We start from the raw sequence: 15,320 nt of genomic DNA on the forward strand, positions 1-15,320 counted from the left end.
TCAAATTATGTTAACCAGTTTTACTCTACCTAATTAAAATATTCAAATAAAAAAAATCATTTGTACTTTAAAGAAATGCAAAATTCACTGCAAACTAATTTTCATGCATTGATTGCACAAAGTACATGTAATTATTTTTAATATTTTGCTTTTTTCTCTTGTTTTAGCTGTAATATTTTAATCTGTTCTGCTGCAGCATTTAGATTACTGTATTTTAATGTTGAAACTATTTTTATGTTTATATGTATTTTAGAAAGAAATAAACGTGTAACATTTCATTTAACATTAAAGGTTTTGAGTTTTCCTTTAGTGTATGTTGTGCCTTATCCTTGAACCCAGTAGATGGTGGTACTACAGCTATACTGGTTGTAGCCACTGTGGTTCCTGTAACTGATGGGTTGCCGGTTCAAACTTCCCACATGTAACCCAGGTGTCCGCCATGACCCAATCACCTTCCCTTTAAGTTGATTCTCATGTGTGCTTCTGGGTTTTGTTTTTTCTTCCCCACCTTGCTGCTACTCACTGTTGGTTGTTTGTAACGACTGCTAATTATATTATCTAGGCAATTTTGAACTTGAATTATGAAGTGCGCTTTTTTTAAAAAAAAGGATTTAAATTATTCTTTTTATCTTCTCCTTTCTTTTTTATTTTTTCTATGAAATTGCTAAAATATAGCAAGTACATATTTAATTGTTTTCTTGTCTCTTCCATTTAGTTTATATAAATATAATGTTTACAAACCAAAGGATCCACCTAGTCCCAATGAAAAAGGTCCAGCAGACATACAGCGCACCGGGTTGACTGAAAGAACCCCAACTCAAGAAATGGACCGACCAGCCAGCTCAGCGCAATATCCAGAACAAGAATACCACCCACAGCCCTGAATCCCAGCCCAGCACCAGGCTGTGGCCACAGATAGGCTAGCAAAGCAATAAATCACACCCCATACCAACACCAAGACAGACAGACAGCAAACGATACCAGACCCAAAAAATGGGGCCAATCAAAACGCAAACACCAGCCAACACAAGCACTTTCACCACTTCATACACAAATAAGCCAAAAACACAAGCCTCTCACCTTGCCGACTACACCACCAGTAGGAAGGATGCTACAGAAAAGCCAACGCACCAACTGTGAATAAGGAAGCAGCCCCTCACAGGTCCATAAACATCCCAGCCGCCAAGTGATAAGTAAAAAAGCCAATCCTAACCTGGTACAACCTGGTTTTCATGCATTGATTTTTCTTGATTGTAGAAAATATGGTTGAATATTTTCTTCAATAATTTGTTGTGTCTTTAGTCTTAGTTATGTTTTTCTCTGTTCTGCTGCAGATGTTTTCTATTATATATTACCATGTTTCTAATGCTGGAACTAATTTAACCTCCACACATAGATATATTATTAGTGTCTTAGAAAGTTAGTAGAACATTTGCCTTTCCTGTGAAAATGTCGTGTTAGTGCTGAATGTTACTGCTGAAAATTGTAGAAACATTTGAGTTCAACTGCAGAACACTTGCTGAAATGAAATGAGTAGAAGCAGCAGGAAAAAGTTAAAAAGTGCAAACCTGTCAGCTAAACTGAATAACTTAAAACCAGTACCAACAACCCTGCTTAAAACTTTAAATGTTGCACAGAAATGCTTGCAAAGGTAAAGTATAAGGTCATATATTGAATAATTTCAGTATTAAAGAGAGTAATAGCATTTAACCCATCTAGTGCAGAAGAAAGAGTGTATAAGCTAACATTAGCTAAATAAATATTAGTGAGGCAATCCATGATAAAAATACACAATTATTTAGTTTGTTGCCAACAACGCCACCTGGCAAAGAATCAAAGAACCGAGCAAAGAATCACCAAACACCGTGACGTCACAAACACTCGTTGGATTTCCCTCCATCGATTTATGTTGATCACGGGACAGCCACAGCAACAGGGGGCGCCACCATCTGGGCCAAACGCACCACCTTCAATCCTGAGAGCTAACAAAGAAGTAAATACAAAAGTAGAAAAACCCGTTAAAAGTCCTTCACACTCGACCACCAGCACCGCACATTTAACCCTCCTGTTAAGTTCCAGGTCAAATTGACCCGTTTTAAAGTTTAATTATTTTTTTTAATAGTTGCAAGTATTTTTTTTGCATGAAACTTTTTCTATTTGTCTTAATAGGTGCACTCTACATATAAATTGAAAATCTATTCATTTTACACATTTGTACCAACCCCTACGTCTACTTTTACATAGGTACTGTTCGGGTCAATTTGACCCGGTAGTCAGGTTAAAGTGCAAAATACGATTTTAAAAAAATGTCCAATTCTATATGTTTCCTTGCAGCTATGAACCATATTTCACCACACACACACACACACACACACACACACAAACACACCCACACACACCCCACCACACACATACCTGCACACCCCCACTCACACAAGCCCACTTTCTCACTACTCTCTTTACTTCACTAGGAAACTGCGAGAAAGCAGGTGTTCATGTTACGCCCCTTATGAGTAAGAACTCTATCAGTAGGGGAATAATGAAAACACGGACACGATGTCACTGCTTTCGTCTCCAGTGATGTAATGGAGGAGCAGAAGCGTCGCGTTCCCCTACATCCGATCAGACAAAACCAATCGAAACCCGAATGATTAAACCCTCATAACTTAAAATATAAAAGGTTGAACTTTTCAAGAATTATAACCAAACATAGCCGGAAAAGTAACATTAAAGAAAAATACATTGTTTTTAAACTTCATTAAACTTAGGCTACCTTTTACTGTATCTGTCTGTAGCACTGAACTTGAAAGACCAAAATAATCGATCGCAGATCACTAGATCTTGTTTTCCCTTTTGGTTGTCTAAAACAGTTTTATAACCACTACATTCACACAACTTTTGATGGGAATCTTTTCTGTTCCCGTGGATAAACTCCAGCCACACTGAGTGACACTCAGCAGAAGGGGAGGAAAACATAAATATTCTCTGCATGACTCATTTCTCTTGATTTTAATCAGCGGGACAATTTGACTAAGAACAGTATGTGTGTCTCAAATACAATTATAAAGACCACCCATTTAAAAAAAAAAAGTGTAATATAAAATGTTTCACCAAAGATCAATTTCAAGGAAATTATAGTTTTTCTGTGTCTAGGTTTTTTTTCAGTGGACATAAAAAAATGTAAATTCCATTTTTTATGTCCAAATGAGTAAATGAGTGGGTTGATGTTATTGATCCTTAATTGCTGAGAAATAAAAAAACACCATTGCACAAATATTGATTGAAATTATTAGTATTGGAGTTAATAATCAGATATAAATATGTTTTGGAGGATTTGTTTTTGGTTTTTGACACTATAGCATGATTAAACACTCCCCGGTTCAAATTGACCCACGAACATTTTTGCTGTACCCTAGAAACGAACATAACAGGAGGGTTAAATGAACAAGCCGGTGCTGATCGGCTCTCAATAAGCCACAGGATGGGCGGAACCAGGGGTAACTCCGAACAAAGCAGCAGCGATCATTGTGGATATACGGAAACTATAGGAAAGGTTCTGATCTGGTGGAGTGAAGAAACTGTGAAACATGTTGCGGGATGTAGGAGATACGAATCAGAAGACAATATTAACTTTGGATTTGTGGAAAACTGGAATACTAATATTGTATTTGTTTTATTTAGATAAAGTGGAAGAAAAGATTTTACGTTTTTCAAAGAGAAAAACGTAAAATCTGTATGAGAAATCTTTAGATGTGATGATCGTAAGATCCACCAGGTGGCGGTAATGCAATGACATGAATGAACGACAGTCATAAAATCCCAAAGAAGAAGAAGAAGAAGACAAGTAGTGGCTGTGTTTTTAGATATTGAAAAAGCATATGATATGATGTGGGTAGAGGGTTTATTAATTAAATTATATAAATTGGGGATTAAAGGAAAGATATATGAATGGATTAAAGACTTTTTAACAAATAGAAAATTACAGGTAAGTATAGGTGAGGTTGTTTCAGATAAATATGTAGTGGAAAATGGTACGCCACAGGGAAGTATTATTAGTCCATTATTGTTTTCTGTTATGATAAATGACATATTTGAAAATATTGGAAAGGACATGGGCTGTTCACTCTTTGCAGATGATGGAGCTATTTGGAAAAGAGGGAAGAATATAAAGTTTATAGTTAAAAAAATACAAAAGGTTATTATAGATATAGAGTTGTGGGCATTGAAATGGGGGTTTAAATTCTCAGTGGACAAAACGAAGGTAATTATATTTTCCAACAAAAAAACAAAAAAACAAATAAGGTTATTGAATTAAAATTATATAATCAGAAAATTGAACAGGTAAAGAGTATAAAATTCTTAGGTTTGTGGTTTGATGAGAAATTAAAGTGGAATATTCACATCCAAAAGATTGTTGATAAATGTAAGAGAAAATTGAATATATTAAGATGTTTGGCGGGTAGTGATTGGGGAGCAGGGAGAAAAACCTTAAAACAGATTTATACGGGGATAATTAGAGCTGATCTTGATTATGGGTGCTTAGTGTACGGTTCAGCAGCTAAAACTCACTTAGATAGATTAGACAGGATTCAACATCAAGCACTAAGAGTATGTACCGGAGCATTCAAAACAACACCAACAGCAACATTAGAAGTAGAAATGGGAGAAATGCCACTAGATTTAAGGAGAACTACATTAGGAATTAATTATTGGCTAAATTTGATGGGCAATAAATGTGGACATCCAACTCGGGAAATTTTAAAATCATCTTGGGAAAAGGAAAAGAAAGAGATGAAGAGTTATGGATGGAAAATTGAAAAGGAAGTAAAGGAACTTAAAGTGGACACTCTGGAAATTAGTCAAACAGATCCAATATCAGTTATACCACCGTGGATTTTACCAGAAGCTATAGTTGATTTATCAATATTGGTAAAAAAAACAAGATAAGTCAAATGTTGTAGAAAAGTATGTAGTGCAATCACATTTAAATAATTACTATAGACATGTCCAAATTTATACAGATGCTTCAAAAATCGACGGAAAAATAGGAATAGCATGTACAATTCCAGATTTCAAAGTGTATATTGGGAAGAGAATCACAGACGGGCTATCAATTTATACAGGAGAAATGTTAGCAATACTTTTGGCTTTACAATGGATTGAGGAAGTAAAGCCTTTACAAGCAATAATTTGCTCAGATTCAAGCTCAGCTTTGCTAAGCATAAAATATAATAATACGGACAGTAGGATGGACATCTTATTAGAAATATATCATAATCTATTTAGAATACAACATTTGGGATTAGTAGTTACATTTGTGTGGGTTCCAGCACATATAGGGATAGTAGGAAACGAGAAGGCTGATATAACGGCAAAGAAGGCAATACATAATCCTATTAGTTTTACAGTTAGGATGAGTAAATCGGAAGGGAAAAGTAAAGTCAAAGAAGAGCTGATGAAAATATGGCAGAGAAGGTGGGATAAAGGGTTAACAGGAAGGTGGTTTTATAAAATTCAGGTGGCTGTAGGAAAGGAAAGAATAGGAAGAAGGAATAGGAAGGAGGAAAGAATAATAACAAGGTTAAGGTTCGGTCATACAGGGCTTAATTATTCACTTTTTAAAATACAAAAGCATAAAACTGGAAAGTGTGATTATTGTGAGAAGTCTGAAACAATAGAGCATGTTATTTTAGAGTGTTGTAAGTATGAAGAAGAGAGAAGATGCATGCTGAGAGAGTGTGTAGGTATTAAAGAAAGGTTTAATTTAATAGAATTTTTGAGGAGAGATTTCGGGAGTAGACATATTCAAATAATTATTCGGTATCTTAAAAAAAACAAAGCTATTTCATAGGATATGAGTAGAGCAAGTTGGGTGTGAATGTGTAAAGAATATCAAAGAGGGGTATATAAAGCTATAAGCAAGTTGGATAATATAAGCAGGTGTGTATGTGTGTGGGTATGTTTAATCAAGAGTTAATGGAGGGAAAAGGTAGAAAGTGAAAGTTTATAGACCATCTCGAACCACACTCCATACTGGTAAGTGGCGGTAATGCTACTGTAAGTTTGTTGCCAACCGCCAATAAAAACCAAGAAGAAGAAGAAGAGTCGGGTGCAGTTGACGGTTGGCAGAGCACGAGACCTGTAGTTGAGTGGGAGCCCAGGCTGGTTTTGTGAGACGGAGTGCGGCAAAACAAAACACATATCAGAGTTGGAAAAGGCGGATTTTGGCATAAACTGGTATGTGAATGGTTTGGTTGGAAATGGAGACAGGAAATGAGGAAGACATGGATTTTGAAGGGTGGACGCCAGTGGGGAGAGGAAGAGGGAGAGGACGGGGAAGGCATAAAACAGATGAAGGAAAGGAAATGGGTGATATTCAAGGAAATAAACGAGAACTGGAAGGAAGTAGTTCCGAAGAAGAACGGATAGTTAGGAGGAAAGTTGTGAGGGAGGAATTTAAAATAATAATAAAACTTAAGAACGAAGAAGAACAGGATAACATCAGCCCCATTGTGGTGTCAAGAGAAATAAAAAAGAAAATTGGAGATGTTGAAATGGTAAAGATTTTGAGAGATGGAAACCTATTGGTAGTTTGTAAAAATGAAGAACACAAAATAAGGCTTTAAATGTGGATAATATATGTAAAAAAACTGTGTTGGAGAAAAAAATTGTGGGAGAAAATAAAAAAACTAGAGGAGTGATTTATGGGATCCCTCTAGATGAAGATCTTGATAAAATTAAGCGAAGTATTGTAGGAGTAAAAGCAAATAACTTGAAGAGATTGTCAAGAACAATAAATGGAGAAAGAGTAGGAAGTTTGTCAATCCTCATTGAATTTGAAGGGAAAGAATTACCACAAAACATCAAAATAGGTTATCTTAGTTTTCAGGTCAGACCTTATATCCCTCCACCACTTCGTTGTTTCAAGTGTCAAAGATATGGACACATAGCAGCAGTTTGTAAAGGGAAGCAAAGATGTCCAAAATGTGGTGAAGATCACAAATTAGAAGAGTGTAAAGAAGAAGCACAAGAAAAATGTTGTAACTGTGGAGGGCAACATAGAGTTACGTATGGAGGATGTGAGGTAAGGAAGAAGGCAAAAGAAATTATACAGATTAAAACAACTAAAAACATTAGTTATGCAGAAGCTGTTAAAAATGTGAAGGAGCAGACAACAAGAAAGAGTGAACAAATAGCGAGCCAAATCCCACAGCAAAACAAAGTACAATCAGAAGATAATATCACAGTATCAGTAGAAAAACTAATATTATTTGTAGCATATGTTATCAACTGCACTGACCAAGCCAAGCATAAAACTGAGAAAATTAAAATAATAGTGAGAGGAGCTGAAAAGTTTTTGGGGTTTAAAGAGGGATCATGGGAGAACATAAACAAAAAGCTGGAGGTAGATGGTAGATCAGGACCACCAGGTGAAAATAATTAATGCTAATATTACAATGGAATGCAAGAAGTTTAATTGCTAACGGACAGGAACCTAAAGGTTATGTTGATAGTCTTGAGGATAAACCAGAAATTATTTGTGTTCAGGAAACATGGTTAAAAACAACATTAGATTTTGTGATTAAAGGATATAATAGTGTTAGAAGAGACCGACAGGAGGAGAGAGGTGGAGGAGGATGTGGAATATTTATAAAACAAGGGATACAATATCAGGTATTAGGGAAAGGGAAAGAACTTGAATATATAGTAATTGAAATATGGGAACAAGAAGGCAAATTTAAAATAATAAATTTTTATAATCCATGCAAAACATTATCAATTGAAATATTGGAGGAGTTAACCGAATATTTGGAAGGGAAAATAATTTGGTGTGGGGATTTTAATGCAAATAGTACATTGTGGGGTAAAAGTAATGATAGAAATGGACAAGTTATAGAAGAATTAATGGGAATGAAAAATCTTGTATGTATTAATGATGGGAGGGGAACAAGAATCAATGTAAGAACAGGGATGGAATCAGTTATTGATTTAACAATTGTTTAAGATGTTTTAGCTGGTATTTGTGAGTGGTTCATTGATAAAAATTCAACAATAGGTAGTGATCATTATCCCATTATAATAAGAGTAGGATTAAATTTAAATAAGAATATAAAGGTCAATAAAAAACTGAATTTTAATAAGGCAGACTGGATTAAATTTAGATACTTGAGTCAAATAAATTTAGAGAAAGTAGATATAACAATGGATATAAATGATATAAATTTAGAAATTAGTAAAATATGGAAGCAGCAGATAATTCTATAAAGAAAACAGGGTGTAGAAATGATAAGAAAATGGTGCCATGGTGGACAAATGAATGTAAAAAAGCAATAAAGTTAAGAAATAAAGCATTTAAAGTACTAAAAGGTAACCCAATTTATAAGAATTTAATTGATTATAAAAGAAAGCAAGCAATGGTAAGAAGAACTATTAAGAATGCTAAAAGAGAATATTGGAGGAATTTCTGTAGCACAATAGGGAAAGAAACCAAAATAGAAAAAATTTGGAAAATAATTAAAAGAATGAATGGCATAAGGAGAGAGTTTGAATATCCTATATTAAAAATGGATAATATAAATATAGTAAGAGATGAAGATAAAGTTGAAATATTGGCAAGAACATTTTGTAAAATTCATAGTTCAAATAATATTAGTGAAGAGGGAAGAAAAGGGAGAGAAAATACAAAACTTAAATATAAAGAGTTAGTAGAGAGTGTTGAAGAAACAAATAATCTGTTAAATGTTGAGTTTACAAAAGCTGAATTGAATTCTGCACTCAGAAAGACAAAAAATACAGCACCAGGTAAAGATCGGATTTATTATAGAATGATAAGACAACTTAGTGAAAAATCAAAAGACATAATATTGCAATTATATAATAAAATTTGGGAGGAGGGAAAACTACCATTGAACTGGAAGGAATCAATTATAATACCAATAGCAAAACCAGGAAAAGATAATTCAAACCCAGAAAACTACAGACCAATAGGTTTAACATCCAATATATGTAAAATAATGGAAAGAATGATTAACAATAGGATCGTATATTATTTAAATAGTAAAGGATATATATCAAAGTATCAGAGTGGTTTTAGAAAAGGGAGGAGCACTAATGACCCAACGTTATGTCTAGAGCATGAAATTAGAAAAGCACAAGTAAATAAAGAAAGTGTAGTGGCAGTATTTTTTGACATAGAAAAAGCATACGATATGATGTGGGTTGAGGGATTATTAATTAAATTCTATATGTTGGACATTAAAGGAAAATTATTTAAATGGATTAAAGACTTTTTAACAAATAGAAAAATACAAGTTAGAATTGGTGAAGTGATCTCAGGAAAATATAAAGTAGAAAACGGAACTCCGCAAGGAAGTATTATAAGTCCATTATTGTTCTTAATTATGATAAATGATGTATTTAAAGATATTGGAAAAGAAATTGGATGTTCACTTTTTGCAGATGATGGAGCTGTTTGGAAAAGAGGGAAAAATGTAGATTTCATTGTAAGAAAATTACAAAAGGTTATTATTGAAATAGAAAAATGGGCGTTGCACTGGGGATTTAAGTTTTCAGTTGAAAAAACAAAAGTAATGATATTTACTCAGAAAAAATAAAACAAGGAAATAAAATTAAAATTATATAATCAAGAATTAGAGCAAGTAAAGTGTATAAAATTTTTAGGAATATGGTTCGATGAAAAACTAAAATGGAATATTCATATTCAAAAAGTGGTAGATAAATGTAAAAACATCTTAAATATTTTAAGATGCTTGGCTGGCAGTGACTGGGGAGCAGATAGAAAATCACTAAAACAGATTTACACTGGAATGATAAGATCTAACATAGACTTTGGTTGTATAGTTTATGGTTCAGCAGCTAAAACACATCTGGTCAAATTAGACATTATTCAACATCAGGCATTAAGATTATGGAGCATTTAAAACCACACCAACAGCAGCAATAGAAGTAGAAATGGGAGAAATGCCATTAGATTTAAGAAGAACAAAACTAGAAATAAATTACTGGTTAAATGTACAAAGCAATAAATTTGATCATCCAACTAGGGAAATTTTAAGTCCATGTTGGGAAAAAGAAAAGAAAGAAATGAGGAGTTTTGGATGGACAATTGAAAATGAAATAAAAGAATTTAAAATGAATAGTATAGAAATAAGTCAAACACCAATATCAATAATACCACCATGGATTCTACCAGAAGCAACAGTAGACATGTCAATAATGGAAAAGAAACAAGATAAATCTTACATAGCAGATAGTTAGTCAGTACAGATACATTTAAACAATTATTATCAATATATGCAAATTTATACAGATGCATCAAAAATAAATGGAAAAATAGGAGTAGCTTTTGTAGTACCAGAATTCAATTTAAAAATAGGAAAACGAATTACAGATGTATTATCAGTATACACAGGAGAAATGTTGGCAATATTATTAGCTTTACAATGGGTAGAAGAAATAAAACCATTAAAAACAGTGATATGTTCAGATTCAAAATCTGCATTATTAAGTTTAAAGAACACTCAATCAGATAGTAGGATGGACATTTTATTAGAAATATTTCATACATTATTTAGGATACAAAATATGGGTTTAATAGTTATATTTGTGTGGGTTCCAGCACATATTGGGGTTGAAGGAAACGAGAGAGCAGATAAAATGGCAAAGAGGGCAATTCAAAATCCTATTAGTTTTACAGTTAAAACAAGTAAATCTGAGGGAAAGAGTATGGTTAAAGGAAAACTGATGGAAAGATGGCAAAAAAGGTGGGATGAAGAAAAAACAGGAAGACGGTTTTATAAAATTCAGAAAATAGTAGGAGAGAGAAGAAATGGAAGAAGAAATAGAAAGGAGGAAAGGGTGATAACAAGATTAAGATTTGGACATACAGGACTTAATTATACACTTTTTAAAATAAAAAAGCATGATAATGGCAAATGTGATTACTGTGGAAAATATGAAACAATAGAGCATATTATATTAGAATGTCATAAGTATGAAAGAGAAAGAAGATGCATGAGAAGAGAGTTTGAATGTATTAAGGAAAAGATTAATTTATTAGATATTTTGAGGAAGAATTTGGGGAGTAAACACATACAAATAATTATTAAATATTTAAAGACAACTAAATTGTTTCACAGAATTTGATTATAGTAGGTGTGTTTGTGAATATGTGCATGATCTAGAGAGGTATAGTATAAAGTTAAGTATAAAAATGGATGAATGTGTGTGTATATATATATATATATATATATATATATATATATATATATATATATATATATATATATATGATTTATTTATTTAGTTTATTCATTATTGTTATTTGTAGGAGTATATTTAAATTTATATAAATAGATAGTCCATCTCGAACCACACTCCATACCAGTAAGTGGCGGTAATGCTACTTAAAGTTTGTTGCCAACCGCCAAAAAACTCAAGAAGAAGAAGAAGAAGAAGAAGAACTTAAGAAGAAGAAGAAGACAAAGAAAATGGCGCATGGTCTGTTTGGTTGAATGTTCGACTGTTTCTCTAAACGAGTTTATCAACGAGCCGTTAACTGCTGCTGAAGAAACATTCACAGAGTTTAAAGAAATCATCGTCAAGTCGGAGGAAGAGATGGATGATCATCGCAGACTGCTGGATTTCTCCCGGAGGCCCCAGATAATCTTACACCGAATAGGTAGGAACCAGCAGCGTTTGGATGCAGGTTAAGGTCTAAATGTCTGCACCTTTCTGTATGAGGATCATTTTAGTAAATGTTCTTTTCCCGTATAAATGTTTTGTTAACCGGTAAATGAACGCAGGAATCACAATTACGCTGTGAAAATGGCTTATTGATGTAGAAATAAAATGACCTTTTATGGCTTTTCCTCCTTTAACTACACGAAGCTGAAGTTGGTTTCCGATTCGGGAAATGGCTAAATGGTTATTCCACCTAATTTTTCACTAGCTTCCGCATCTTATTCGATTCTAGTTTAAAAACTACAACACCTGGACTCTTCAGACCTGAACTGGATTATTCTGCTCTAACAGCAGAATATTCAGAACCATGTTAGGGATTTGTGAAACCTTTTTCTAATTAGTTAAACTTCAATAAAGGTTGATTTCACCACTTTTTGGATCTCTTTCCCTAACATTGATTTAGATTATTCCACACAAGGTGGGAAAGACTCTTATTTATATGAAATTCTTTCACTCTGTCTAAAGTAAAATAGCTCCTGTTTTTGTTTTGAAGGTTTCATAAAGACCATGTGAGGAAGAAGTGGGGAATGTCTTTAAGGAGAGACGGATTCACTGCACTGATGAATCTCAGCTGCTGAATCTCTCTTAAGCTCCTCCTCGGCTGGAAAACATGAATAAAACCTATATAGATATTATGTATATATGCATGTCCATATCAATATGTGTAGTTTAATGCATTTAAAAATAATTTCCTTGTAAACGTTGCTAACCTTTTATTAAGGTTTACAGAAAAATTGGTGAATATCTGTTTAGTATTTAGCGAGTTATGATTGATAAATGCGCTGATACGTCATTGAGTCTGTTAAACATAAAGCTGAGTGGAACGGTCGACCGCTCCAAGATGGCCGCCTTAAATCTCTTCAGTAACAATAGGCAAGAGCGGTCCATGAGGCGTTTATTTATAGTCTATGGGGAAAAAGGGCACAATGACTATGGGCAAAGGTGCATTCATGGGCCCAATATGAGTGGGAATTTACAGTTTCTTTATTTTTACGCCGTTTTCAACTAATACACCAAACAGTTACATAAATAAAAGATGTTCAATGTCCAAACAACTTGAAAATTGCTTTTATAGTTTATTTTTTCCTGTTTGACAAGCAAATAACAAAGATCAAATTTTTCATTAGTGATGTGTTGAGTAATGAAGCGGGTAAGACAGAGAACTCACCTAAACCTGAGCAGTTAAAGTTTTTATTTTTTAGTAATAAATCGTTGTCCCTGGTGACATAGCGAGTAACAAGCCAATCACAACTCTCTCTTTTCTTTTTGTTTCTAGTTTTCTTTTGGATCCAGCCATTGTTTCATACAACCAGATTAATCAGGATTTATGTATCAGAATCACAAACATTTTAAACTTGTTTATTCACTGTAAGGCTTCATGTTGTTTTCACGTTGCCTATTTTACATATATTGTCCAGTTGATGTCACAGTGGAGCAAATGAAGCACTGCGGTGCATCGGCTCATGAGTCGAATGATTGGATGGAGTTCCTCAGGGCTTCATGAAGCTGCATCTCACCATCACTACTTTTCATTGTTTCCTCTCCTGCTCTGGTCAAAACCCACAGGCCCAACCCAGTGCATGCTGGTCCTATACCAGTCCCTATACTTACAGAAAATGGACCCACAGTTCTTAATGTCTAACTTAGAAAAGTTAATAACAAAGGAACAAAAACTAAACAGCTATTAACCTACAAATAAACTCATGTTTATAAATAAACCATAAAGATATAAAGTGAACTAAAGTAAAATTTCAATATAATTCAAAGTAATAAAAATAAATAGTATCTTGAAATAATACAATTTGCAGGTAAATATTAACAATAATCCCTACTACAATTAATTTTGCAATAAAATATTTTTTTTCATATCCGTTAATTTGAGAATTCCCCAAATGTCAGCTGGCTATATCGACTGATCTGTCTCTCTGTCTACGCTCTTGAATTATCAATTGGTTTTTTTTATTCATTTCTGTCTTGAAAGATGAACAATTACTCGTATTTATTTCAGAAAAGGTAGCAATTACTCTTTCTCTGTTTTCTTCTCCAGATTCCCTGAAATGTAACGTTTATAACCTGGAGAGGAGATCCACTCTGGACCAGGAGGAGTTAGAACCTCTGCAGGTGAAACAAGGACAGGAAGAGCCTGAAAATCATCAGATAAAAGTGGAAGAGAAAGAAGTTTACTGCAGTCAGGGTGAAGAACAGATTGAATTAAAACAGGAGACTGATACCTGCATGTTGGTTCCTGTTGATGAGCAAACAGACCACAGTGAATCAGAACCAAACAGGAACCAAGACATCTTCCAGGAAGCTGCTGAAGCTGAGAACCAAAATCAGGAAAGAAGAAAACCTTTCTCATGTGTCATCTGTAAAAAGCGTTTGACTTCAAAATCTGTTTTTGATGCTCATATGAGAACTCATACGGGTGAAAAGCCGTTTTCATGTGTGAACTGTGGAAAAAGTTTTAGTCAAAAACAGAATTTAACTCAGCACATGATGATTCACACTGGTGAAAAGCCATTTTCATGTGTGAACTGTGGAAAAAGTTTTAGTCAAAAACCGCATTTAACTCAGCACATGATGAGACACACTGGTGGAAAGCCGTTTTCATGTGTGAACTGTGGAAAAAGTTTTAGTCATAAACAGAATTTAACTAAGCATATGATGATTCACACTGGTGAAAAGCCTTTTTCATGTGTGAACTGTGGAAAAAGTTTTAGTCAAAAACCGCATTTAACTCAGCACATGATGAGACACACTGGTGAAAAGCCGTTTTCATGTGTGAACTGTGGAAAAAGTTTTAGTCAAAAACTGCATTTAACTCAGCACATGATGAGACACACTGGTGAAAAGCCGTTTTCATGTGTGAACTGTGGAAAAAGTTTTAGTCAAAAACTGCATTTAACTCGGCACATTATGAGACACACTGGTGAAAAGCCGTTTTCATGTGTGAACTGTGGAAAAAGTTTTAGTCAAAAACCGCATTTAACTCAGCACATGATGATTCACACTGGTGAAAAGCCGTTTTCATGTGTGAACTGTGGAAAAGGTTTTATTCGAAAACCGCATTTAACTCAGCACATGATGATTCACACTGGTGAAAAGCCGTTTTCATGTGTGACCTGTGGAAAAAGTTTTATTCGAAAACAGCAGTTAACTCAGCACATGATGATTCACACTGGTGAAAAGCCGTTTTCATGTGTGACCTGTGGAAAAAGTTTTATTCGAAAACAGGATTTTATTCAGCACATGAGGATTCACACTGGTGAAAAGCCGTTTTCATGTGGAAATTGTGGAACAAGGTTTTGTCGAAAACAAACTTTAATTCGGCACATGAGGATTCACACTGGTGAAAAGCCGTTTTCATGTGTGACCTGTTTAAAAAGTTTTAGTCATAAAGGTAATTTAATTCAGCACATGACGCGTCACACAGTTGAAAAGCTGTAGAAGTATGTTCCATAAATGTCCTATGTTGTATTTGTTAAATGTGATCATTTTGATCTTCACATTTGGATAGTTAGAGATGTTCAACCATGACACATTTTCCTTCATTGATG

General features: G+C 34.0%; 2 protein-coding genes across 2 annotated transcripts in view; both read right to left on the reverse strand.

The window, feature by feature from the left end:
* LOC114155762 (gastrula zinc finger protein XlCGF8.2DB-like) overlaps positions 1–15,320 on the reverse strand; it is a 723,567-nt gene that overhangs the window by 539,867 nt on the left and 168,380 nt on the right.
* Positions 1–15,320, reverse strand: part of LOC114155785 (gastrula zinc finger protein XlCGF57.1-like) — a 338,725-nt gene that overhangs the window by 155,112 nt on the left and 168,293 nt on the right. The gene's annotated exons all lie outside the window — the stretch shown is intronic.

The sequence above is a fragment of the Xiphophorus couchianus genome, chromosome 13 (assembly GCF_001444195.1).
Source record: "Xiphophorus couchianus chromosome 13, X_couchianus-1.0, whole genome shotgun sequence".
Taxonomy (NCBI): Eukaryota; Metazoa; Chordata; class Actinopteri; order Cyprinodontiformes; family Poeciliidae; genus Xiphophorus; species Xiphophorus couchianus.